We start from the raw sequence: 11,096 nt of genomic DNA on the forward strand, positions 1-11,096 counted from the left end.
AATCAGCAGGGATGTTGTGACCAAAAGAGGGGATGTATCACTTAGAGGTAATAACAAAAATGTACCAGGTGTCACTGAATATAAAAGTCTAGATGGAGCAGTTACCGAGTCAATTTATAGTCTAACAAGGCAAGAAAAATATAGTTTAGCAGTATAGCTCTGTGCAGGTTATGATAACCAAGTTGACAATACAATCAGTTGAACATGCATTCTCACACACATAGCCAGTGTTGGGGGCTGTATTACCTTCCTCCCCGCAGCCCCCAAGAACCATGAAAGGAAACTGCCACAAAGGTTTTGCCCCATATAATGACAGGTTTGTCCCCCATAGCTGATTACCTTCATGAGTTAATGAAGTCAATGAAAGTGCATTCATTCTACATCATAGATACACCCCAAGGTTTTCCTTTGCATTGCTCGAAGCTTTGATGTTCTAACACTTTTGTTCTGAAACTAGGAGTTCTAAGCAGGCAGACACTGTAATGCACACCTGTTTTGACCAAATTGCAAAAAGTGCATTTTTTCCCGCTGTGCATTACCTTAGCCAGAAAATCCTTATTTTGGTTTCAAAGTTTTGAAAATGGAGGCATGCATTAGATTCAGTGGCACATTAGACTTGAGTAAATACAAGTACAGTAGAGTCTCACTTATCCAACATTCTGGATTATCCAACACATTTGTGTAGTCAATGTTTTCAATGCATTGTGATATTTTGGTGCTAAATTCATAAATACAATAATTACTACGTAGCATTACTGCATATTGAACTACTTTTTCTGCCAAATTTGTTGTCTAACATGATGTTTTGGTGCTTAATTTGTAAAATCATAACCTATTTTGATGTTTAATAGGCTTTTTCTTAATCTCTCCTTATTATCCAACATATTCGCTTATCCAACATTCTGCCGGCCCGTTTATGTTGGATAAGTGAGACTCTACTGTACTTCGCTTCTGTTTTCAGCATCATTAGAAAATACAATGTTAAGAGTTAATAGTTCCTTACCTGCTTCCTGAGTCCTGGAACTGCTATTAATTATTAAAGCTTAGTGAAACTGGTAATGAGACTAAGTCAAGAAGCCATGCTAACAAAAAGTGGCATTGCAGAAGGAATGGGAAGGATGGCAGAGAATAAAACCACTCTCAGTTTCCCCCTTGGTAGAGGAATACTAAAGTTGCCCCCCCCCCCCCCCCCATCTCTGCCACTCCACTCTCCACAGGCAGTTTGCCACTGGCCTAAAATTAGGAAACCACTGAGAACTCCCACATGCCAGATGGCCCCCCAAATCACAGCAAACGTTGGGGCTGTTAGATGCACAGCCTTGGTGAACACACAGAAATACGCCGTGAGAAACAGAACCCAAAATAAAATTGGAAATGTTGTGACCGGGGTTTTTTTACTCCCTCATATATATTTCTTCCCAAAAGTATCTAATAGGCTAAAAGCTGTTGTGTGGGGCTGCCGAATACTACCTGGATTGGCCACATGTTTTCAGGACAGAAAACACAGGATCCTACTACTACTGCTACTCATCATCATCATCATCATCATTTTATCTGTAGGTTTGTTCTTAAGTTAGATTTGTGAGTAAGTTGGAACAGGTGCATTTTTAAGTGTGACTCCAGCCAAATGTCTATATCTATACACACAATTAAAGGGAAAATATGTATATGTGTGTGCGTGTGTCCGAGGTGCCCGCTTATACAGGCAAGCTCCCACTTCCACAGTTATAGTTCCCACTATTCAGGAGACACTAATGGCCCTCCCTCCAGTGACATTATAGGTTATAGTGAGCGCCATAAACATGTCCAAGAGCCCTGCCCAATGTCCTCCATAAACACCATACTGCCCACCACCCAAGTGAAGGGTGTCATTTGGAGACAATTTCATCCTAGATTTTCTGTTTTTCCTCCACCACAGACATCCCAGTGTTTCTTACTCTCTAAATTGGTGTGGAATTTGCATGATCCGCCCACTGCCTCTTCATTAACCCTTTCCTATTCTTTTCTATGCCACACAGCAAACAGAGAGATTGATCAGCAACTGAACATACTAGAGAGGTGTGGGGAGAATTCACCATGATTTATAGGAGTTGTAGGTACTGGGATGTATAGTACACCTGCAATCTAAGAGCGCTCTGAACTCCACCAATGATGGACCTGGAACTAACTTGGCACACACAACCCCCGTGACCAAGAAAAATTACTGAAGGTCTTTGGAGGGATTTATAGGAGTTGTAGTACACCCAGAGCGCACTATGGACCCAAACAATGATGAATCTGGACCAAACTTGGCATGCATACCCCATATGCCCACATTTGGATACTGGTGGGTTTTGAGGGGAATTGGCCTGGGCATTTTGGAGTTGTAGGTTCTCGGATGTATAGTTCACCTGAAATCAATGAGCACTCTGAACTCCACCAAAGATGGAACTGGACCAAACTTGGCACACATTGCCCCCATGACCAGCAAAGAATTATGTTGGTCTTTGGGGAAAATCACCTTGATTTCTGGGAATTATAGTTTACCTACATCCAGAGAGCAACAATCAAGGAAAAACATGAAATAAAATAAACTCAATATAACTTATAAATTCTTTATAAATAGCTCAAAGCTGAAATAAATTAACTTCTAAGCCAATATTAAGAATCGTGCCATAATGATTATTATCTTCTATAGAGACACATTTCCACACACTCTGAATCTTTACATTACCTCCCACAAGACGTCTCTCTTTTGGGTAATAAAGGCATAGTGTTTCCTGTAAATACGTGTTCCTAACTTAGCATTGTGTTTACAACACAGTTCTTAATTCTCAAACTCAGGTAGAGGAAGAAAAACAAATCCCATAAAAAAAGATGATGAAAGAGAATGAACAGCTGTCCCAAGATGTCATTCAAAGAGGCTGTAGAGGCAACTGGAGACCATTAAGGGAACAACGTGAAAATTACAAAAACATTTCTATTCGCGAATTAGATAGCTTTGCAAACAGGCTCTCATTAAAGGTAGCATCAGCTGGGCATTTAATTAAAAAGTTAGTTATGAAATCTTGAATATAATTAGCGAAAGCTAAACAAGAATACAGAACTCCCAATTTGGTCTTTGTCAAAAGCAAGGAACGATAACAAGCAAATGTGAGCCCCAGAGGCTTAGAGGGTTGATCTGAACCCCACCCCTTTGGATCTCACACCTGGCGCTTTGCCGAATCTTTCCGTTGCAGAAGTCGACACACAGCCCGTACCTGTTTGGGTTGGAGTGTGCACTCGCAAACTGTGGCGGCTGACGGGTTAAGGAAATGCACGCTGCGCATGCCAGAGACACACTCCATTCTCATGTTGTGCAAATCAAAGCCAGGCGCTAGCATTCAAAGCCTCAGCTTCAGGGAGCGAGAACTGAAACAGAGCCAGGCACTCAGGCAACACAAGGCTCTCCAGATATCCATGTACTACAAATCCCATCAACCCTTGCCAGCATTGCCAAGAAAGACAGATGATGGAAATATCTGTTCAAGAACATCAATAGCACTCGACTGTACAAACTACGTACAGAGTTACAATCAACATTTGATGCAATACAACGTTAAAATGGCAGCTCAGAATTGTCAATAAATATTTTTATAACACACTGAATGGTCTTGCAGCTTCAAAGCCTGGCTGCTTCCTGCCTGGGGGAATCATGTTAGGATGATTTTTTAAAACTTTTAAAACTAACAAATGCTTTCTCGGGAAAAGGCATACAGAACACAAAGCCAAAAAGATGAGTAAGAAAAATCACCGGCAAAGTTGGCGGACACACAAGGGAAATTAGTGAACAATTTTTTAAAAAAATCCCACATTGGTATTGCTCCCTTTTCTTCTAAAGCACTCAGTGTGGTGTATCTGATTGTTTAGCCTCAGAACAGATTGGGATGAGAAAAGGGAGGGGCTGAATTCAAGGCGTCTAACGGATATGTAACTGAATTTGGGGTTCAGACCAGTGTTCATTCAGTCCAGGACACTCTTTGAAAGAGAAAACAGTCCCAGAAGTGTTTCCATGCCTGACCAATTGTCGGCACGGAGAATAAAGGCAGTGCTTTGCTTTTCTCAATGCCAGACAAATCTGTGCACCAAGGCGGTTTCAAAGAGGTTCTGAAAGCTTTCCCATTGTCCTTGAAGGAGGCCCTGAAGTGGGCCCAGAAACTTCCATGAATACAAGAAACAAGGAGACTAAAACCCGGAGAGTCTGTCTCTTAGCAACATAAGGGTCTGCTCCCCTCTGCAACCACCTCCTTCCTTCGTTGTTAATAAGAAAGGAGGCCAACAAAAAGGAACGCAAGTTTGGGGAAAAAAGGAAAAATTGGTCGGACACATCATTTTCCCCCCACGGTCCCCTAAGCAGAATGTTAAGAATGGGGAGCTTAGCAGAAAGGGGGGGAATACAGATGAAGAAAGGGCATTTTCACTCATTAGCTTGCAGCAAGAAGGGAAAGAAGGAATGGGTGAATTTGGTGGGGGGATATACTGACTCAATTTTGCTGCTCTGTCCTCCACCACCACCACTGAATTCCTGAGTTGGGTCCCTGCTTGATATTCCTGAATTTGATTACTGGAGGGGTTTGGGGGAACTTACCTTCCTTTCTGGGAGTTGTAGTTCACCCACAACCAGAGAAACTGTGACCTCCACCGATGATGGATTTGAACCAAACTTGGCACACAGAACCCCCATGACTAACTCAACCTACTGGAGGGGTTTGAGGGGACTGGCTCACCATGGTGGGAGTTGTAGTTTATCCTACAGCCAGAGAGCACACTGTACTCCACCCACGATGCATCCAGAGCAAACTTGCCCAACATCACAAACTTTAAATTTTGATGGAGTTTCTTGGGGTTCTCCTGGCATGATGTGAGTTGTAGTTCACCCACAATCTTATGCATTTTGTACAATTAAAAATTGACTTTTTCAAAGAACCTGGACAATGCTGAGTACCCAAGCTAGTACATGAATAAAATAGCTATATGAGTCTGAGCTGGTCAATCTCATAATCCACTAACTTGGCAGACAGAGATAGAACAGCTCTAGAGAGGAACTACTTTCTCTGTTGCTCTTCAGTGTTGACGGAAACCCTCTTAGAAAAACCATTCTACCTTCTTTGACACACCAGGAGAGCATGGCTCCTTTCAGGAAGATTGAGCTTATCTGCAGGCTTCAAGAATACTTGTATTACAAATAATAACACAATTACAGACATCTAGGTTGCCTGAGGAACCAAAAGCACCTGGCTAACATTTTCATAGATTGACGTTGCCTTTTCGTGGACTAAATTGCAGCCTGAAGTAAAACTGACCCATCTCAGAAGGCTGCTGTAAGGATGATGTGGAATGCTTTCAACTCTTCCAAGTTCCACGTGCAACTCCGAGCTGCTCAGGAGTCTTCCCTTGTCTTCGGGAAAGAGGCAAATAGTATTAAAAGGGGGTATTGGGGTTGCATCAAAGCCTGAAAATGTTCTTTTGGGGGATTACAAATGCAATTAACATCCCATGGTATGGTTCCTGCAACAATGAAAGGGATCTTTAGCAGCAACTTCTGAAAACTAATAATTCCCCATTCTAATCTGAGCTGTGTTCAATCTGAACAAGCTGGAAAGTTAAGGAGACTGACAGTTTAACACATCAACTTGGGCTGAGAATGCATTTCAGACCTGTTTCTAGCTCCGTGTTGAAACACATTGTCCACTGACTATGAAAAGCTCATTTCTTGCTTTCACAGAGTACAACTTTTGTTTTGATTTCCCCCGTGGAAACCTAAGGGTTCAGGAGTGATTTTTCTGTGTAGCCTGTGCCCATCTTATTCTCAGCTTAGAGTCTCACTAGGGCAGGTATGGGCAAATTTCAGCCCTCCAGGTGTTTTGAACTTCAACTCCCACCATTCTTAACAGCTGGCAGACTGTTAGGAATTGTGGGAGTTGAAGTCCAAAACGCCTGGAGGGCCGAAGTTTGCCCATGCCTGCACTAGAAGATACATAAAGGTGGGAATTGCCTGTTTTCTCCATGTGCACACCATTAATAATAATAATTATTATTATTATTATTATTATTATTATTATTATTATTATTATTTGATACACAAGATTAGTACACAGCAGACAAGATCACTATGTTGGCTTTTGTATTGGATCACACATCAGACACTTCCCAAGTGTCTAAGATTTATTATTATTATTATTATTATTATTATTATTATTATTATTATTATTGATACTCCACTTCTTTCCAGGATTGGGACACAAAGCACTTGCCTCAAATAGGGCAAGGTGTTTGCATGTTCCCCAGGAGAAAAATATATAGGGAACAGGGTACTAAGGTGTTGCTGCTTTGGAGGGATCCAATCTATGGGGAATTGAGGGTTGTCTGGCTAGGAGGAGATGCTTTGCTATTACTGTGGCTTCCAACAAGTCAAACCCCAAGCTTTCCTTTGCAACAATTTGTGAGGTCTTCCCCATGACCACACCCCCAGTATCTGAGAAATCTCAGTATGCTCTCTTACTGAAGCCCCATCTACACTGTCACATAGAATCCAGATTATCTGCTTTGAACTGGATTATATGGCAGTGTAGACTCATATATTCCAGTTCAAAGCAGATAATAGTCCCAATTGTGGGAGAAAAGCGGGCTAAAAATAAATAAAATAAATAAATAAATAAATAATAATAAAAGGATTATCAGATCTCAAAATCTGGATTATATGACAGTGTAGATCCAGCCACAGCCAGGCTCCCTCCCCTTTCTTGCCAGGGAAAAGAGACCTGAATGAGCACCTTTACCTGGAAGTAAGTCCCACTGACTGACTTCCAGGTAATTGCGTCTTACTCCCAAGCAGACACACATAGGACTGGACTATGGAAAGCAGAGATAATGCAGAGAGACATGTGCAAATACAATAATGATAAGGCAGTGCTTGAAATACAAAGAAACACAGTACAAATGGACAATTTGACAAGGCATTCACATCTGTGCCTACATTATATATGTTGTATTAAGTCCAAGGATGAATCAAAGCACCTCCCAGGGAAGCATGGGTGCACAGTTTACCAAACTAATACCAGGGCTGCAGCTCATCTTGATTCATGCAGCCAAGGCAATCCTGGATTTCCCGCACACCGCTGGCATGCCTCTTTACTCCAATTTGAGACTTGCATGTGGATTCCACAGCCACTTCTGAGTCAGACTGAAAACATTAGTAAGGCATGCCAGGAGGGCTGACCCGGAGCAACAAGAGAAACAAACGGGGCGTCAAGAGTGCCTCCGAACACGCGGTCCTGGGACTCCTTTGTCCAGGCGATCGTCCTGTGATGAAAGTCGGAGAGGCCCATTTTGCAACATATGCACTCATGGCATCTCGGCTCGCCCATCCCACTCTCTAGTGAACAGAGACGTGGTTTACATTATGGATATGGGAACGATAGATCCCTGCTGCTCAACGCTGCTGCTTGACACAAGCCTGTATCCATCACTGAATAGTTAGTTGGGAGTCTCCGCCTATGTGACAAGAATAAATGACCAGCAAAAGTGCTTACCTTTCATGATACCTCTGCTGCTACTTCACCTGGCCCAAGTGGAGAGCCAGCCCTGACGGAGAGCCCTCCGTCCTGTCCCTCGACTCTTTCCCCTCTCTTCACCTTCAATCACGCAGCCCACTGCCAGTCACTGTGCAGAAAGGCAGGGAATGCACATGCAAGGGGCGTAAAATAGCCTGTCGAACCTGGAGCCCACCCTCTGACAGGCATCACCTGACCACAGATCAGCCAAACACCAGAAGCAAATCCATCTGGTTAATACGATTGGACAAGCATCACTTTCCTCCTGACCTTGGACACTTTGAATTTTAATTTTCCCCCTCCCAGCCAAGCACGACTACTGGAGAAACTTTTCCACGCCTCCCAGTCCGAGGGAAAGGGACGCCAAACTCAGTGGCTTTGCAAAGAGAAGGTCCCAAGTTCTAAACTCCTGCTGGAATTGTTCTTAAAAAAGGGATCAAGGTGGAAGGGATGGAAAGACCTCTGATGGAGGCTGGCTGCCAGGCAGAGTGCCAACCTTGGTATTCATAGAGAGGTGGCTTGGTGGTTTGACCTAGTATGAAGCATTCCCCCAAAACCTAGCATCCTTTGAATCAGTATTAGTATTATTTATAGCCCACATTTCTCCCTGAGGGAACTCAAGGCGGGTAACAACCACACACTTTAAATCACTTTTAAACAAAGCGAATACAAACATTAAAAAACAAAACAAAACAATTCAATAGTACTGTGTGTGTTAGGGTTAGGTTAAAATATAATAAATGCATTTTTAAATACAAAATACCACTCACAACCTCCCCAGCAGCGTGCCAGACTGGGGAGACTGTGGCCCCATTTACACTGCCACATAAAATCCAGATTACCAGTATCTGTCTTGAACTGGATCATATGGCGGTGTAGACTCATATAATCCAATTCAAAGCACATAATGGGGAATCTCTGCTTTGATTCTCTAAATTATATGGCAGTGTAGTAGGAGCCTATGAGTCCCAACAGAGATCATGAACCTACACAAGACTTTCTAACCAACTGTTTTTAACTTGCCTTGTCTGTCAAGCATTCACACCTGACGTCCACTTTTCCAAACTGGAAAAATGAAACCAGTCCACTTCAGGACTATGGGGCCTTTGAGTACACGCTTTAGTACAAAGGCTCACCTATGGCCAGGAAGCACAGCCAACAGAGCCCAGTAGCCACTCAAGGCAGTAAGGCAGCCTTATGGCCACTAGGGGAGAGTCTACACTGGAGCATGAATGCATTTTGAGACCACTCTCTCTGCCATGGCTCAATGCTCTGGAATCCTAGGAGCTGTAGTGTGGGAATGCTGGTGCCTCAAGCCTCAGCAGCTCACGTGGAGTCAAACAGCATCCATTTCACAGTGTAGGCGCACCCTTGGAGCACACAGGACCCAAGAAGTGCCACTCCAGCAGAAGCTCTGCTGGAGACTGGCTATCAGGCAGAACATCAACCCTGGTACAAAGAGGATTGTCATGGTACAAAGCCTCCCTCTCTGGAGGTTTTTTAAACCTGGATGACTATCTGTCGGGGTTGCTTCAATTGTGCAAGAAGCAGGCCCACACTTCCCATTGAAATCATCAGCAAGAAGCAGGCCCACACTTCCCATTGAAATCCTGGTAGGTTTATGTTGGTTAAAATTATTCTTATTTTTAAATATTGTATTGTTCTTTCATATACAGCAGAGTCTCACTTATCAAAGCCTCGCTTATCCAAGCCTCTGGATAATCCAAGCCATTTTTGTAGTCAATGTTTTCAATATATCATGATATTTTGGTGCTAAATTCATAAATACAGTAATTACAACATAACATTACTGCGTATTGAACTACTTTTTCTGCCAAATTTGTTGTCTAACATGATGTTTTGGTGCTTCATTTGTAAAATCATAACCTAATTTGGTGTTTAATAGGCTTTTCCTTAATGCCTCCTTATTATCCAACATATTCGCTTATCCAACATTCTGCCGGCCCGTTTATGTTGGATAAGTGAGACTCTACTGTATCTGTGGAAAGTCCAGGGTGAGGGAAGAACTCTTGTCAGTTGGAGGCCAGTGTGAATGTTGCAGATAATCACCCTAATTTGCATGGAATGGCTACATCTACTAGCTACTTTCTGCCTGGGGGCATTCTTTGTTAGGGTACTAACAAAAATGGGAACTAGAACATGGCTACAGAGCCCGGAAAACATACAACAACCCTGTGATCCTGGCCATGAAAACCTTGGACAACACAATATCCAGAGTTGTTTCATGAAGAGCTTGTTCAACAGTGGAACTCTTTGCCTTAGAGTCTGGTGGCGACTCCTTGACTGGAGGATTTTAAACAGAGACTGGATGGCTATCTGCCAGGAGTGCTTGGATTGTATTTCCCTGCGTGGCAAGGACTAGGCTGAGGTAGGTTGTGAGGTAATTTGGGGGGTGGTTTGAGCCCCTCAAGTCCCCGCTTCCCTCAGCGTGCGCTTTCCCTGCCTGAGGGAAATGGACGGCCCTGAGGGGGCTCTTCCGACGCCCAGTTTAGGGGAGCTTGGAGGGTGCTTTCCCTGCCTGTGAGGAAGGGGAGGCTGGACTGGGTGCCCCTGAGGGCGAGGGGACCCTGCAGGTTTGTCCTCCCGGCCACCTCAGAGGATGAGGGCGAAGAAGAAGTTCTGCAGAGGTCGGGAGAGGGCGCCCGCCTTGGTCCGGACGTGGGAAGGAACCAAGGAGGGAGGCAGGGAAGGAGGGAGGGGGACCAGGCACTCACCTCCGCCTTCTAGCCCGCCTGGCTCCTCTCCGCGCGAGCCTGGAGCCTCCGAGGGCGGCCCACTCCCGGCGGGGCTCCCCTGCCCGCCATGGAGGCGCAGCCAAGGCCAGGAGGGCCCTCCGCCCAAGGGAAGCCTCGCCGGGTTCCTCCGCGCCTTCCTCCTCTTCCTCCTCCTCCTCCTCCGCGCGCTTGCTTCGGCGGCTCCTTGGCGCGCATTCCCGCACCGCCAGGGAGCGAGCCCCGCGCGCCCCCTCCAGGCCGGACGCCGAAAAGCACCCGAGGCAAGCAAGTTTCCTCCTCCTCTCCTTTGTATTCATTCGTTACCACACAAATGGATTTGGAAGCCTTTTTGCCTCTAGAATCAACGACTGGTTTGTATTTTCCTTCAGAATATAATCTGTTTTGCTGAACGAATAGTTTTCAGCACTTTATGTGTTCTATATTTATTGTTATTGTTTTTAATTGTTTTATGTTTTATCATACTGTACTGTTGTTTCTTGGCATTGAATTTTGCCAGATTTGTAAGCCGCCTTGAGTCCCAAAGGCGGGATAGAAGTGATGTAAATAAATAAACAAATACAGTAGCGTCTCACTTATCCAAGCCTCGCTTATCCAAGTTTCTGGGTTATCCAAGCCATTTTTGTAGTCAATGTTTTCAATACATCGTGATATTTTGGTGCTAAATTTGTAAATTACAGTAATTACAACATAACATTACTGTGTATTGAACTGCTTTTTCTGTCAAATTTGTTGTCTAACATGATGTTTTGGTGCTTAATTTGTAAAATCA

At 44.0% G+C, this 11,096-nt stretch overlaps 1 protein-coding gene across 7 annotated transcripts in view; it reads right to left on the bottom strand.

Moving 5' to 3' along the window:
* pitpnm2 (phosphatidylinositol transfer protein membrane associated 2) overlaps positions 1-10,515 on the bottom strand; it is a 104,623-nt gene extending 94,108 nt beyond the window's left edge. For 3 of the 7 annotated variants that reach the window (XM_008113701.3, XM_008113698.3, XM_062958619.1), the window contains exon 1: positions 10,307-10,515. The gene's annotated coding sequence lies outside the window, so the exon portion shown is untranslated. Of the gene's footprint in view, positions 1-7,550; positions 7,773-10,306 lie in introns of those variants that run through there. The other 4 variants (XM_062958621.1, XM_003222773.4, XM_062958622.1 and 1 more) reach the window with 3 other exon arrangements.
* Positions 10,516-11,096: the final 581 nt, after the last annotated feature.

Source organism: Anolis carolinensis, chromosome X (assembly GCF_035594765.1).
Source record: "Anolis carolinensis isolate JA03-04 chromosome X, rAnoCar3.1.pri, whole genome shotgun sequence".
Classification (NCBI taxonomy): domain Eukaryota; kingdom Metazoa; phylum Chordata; class Lepidosauria; order Squamata; family Dactyloidae; genus Anolis; species Anolis carolinensis.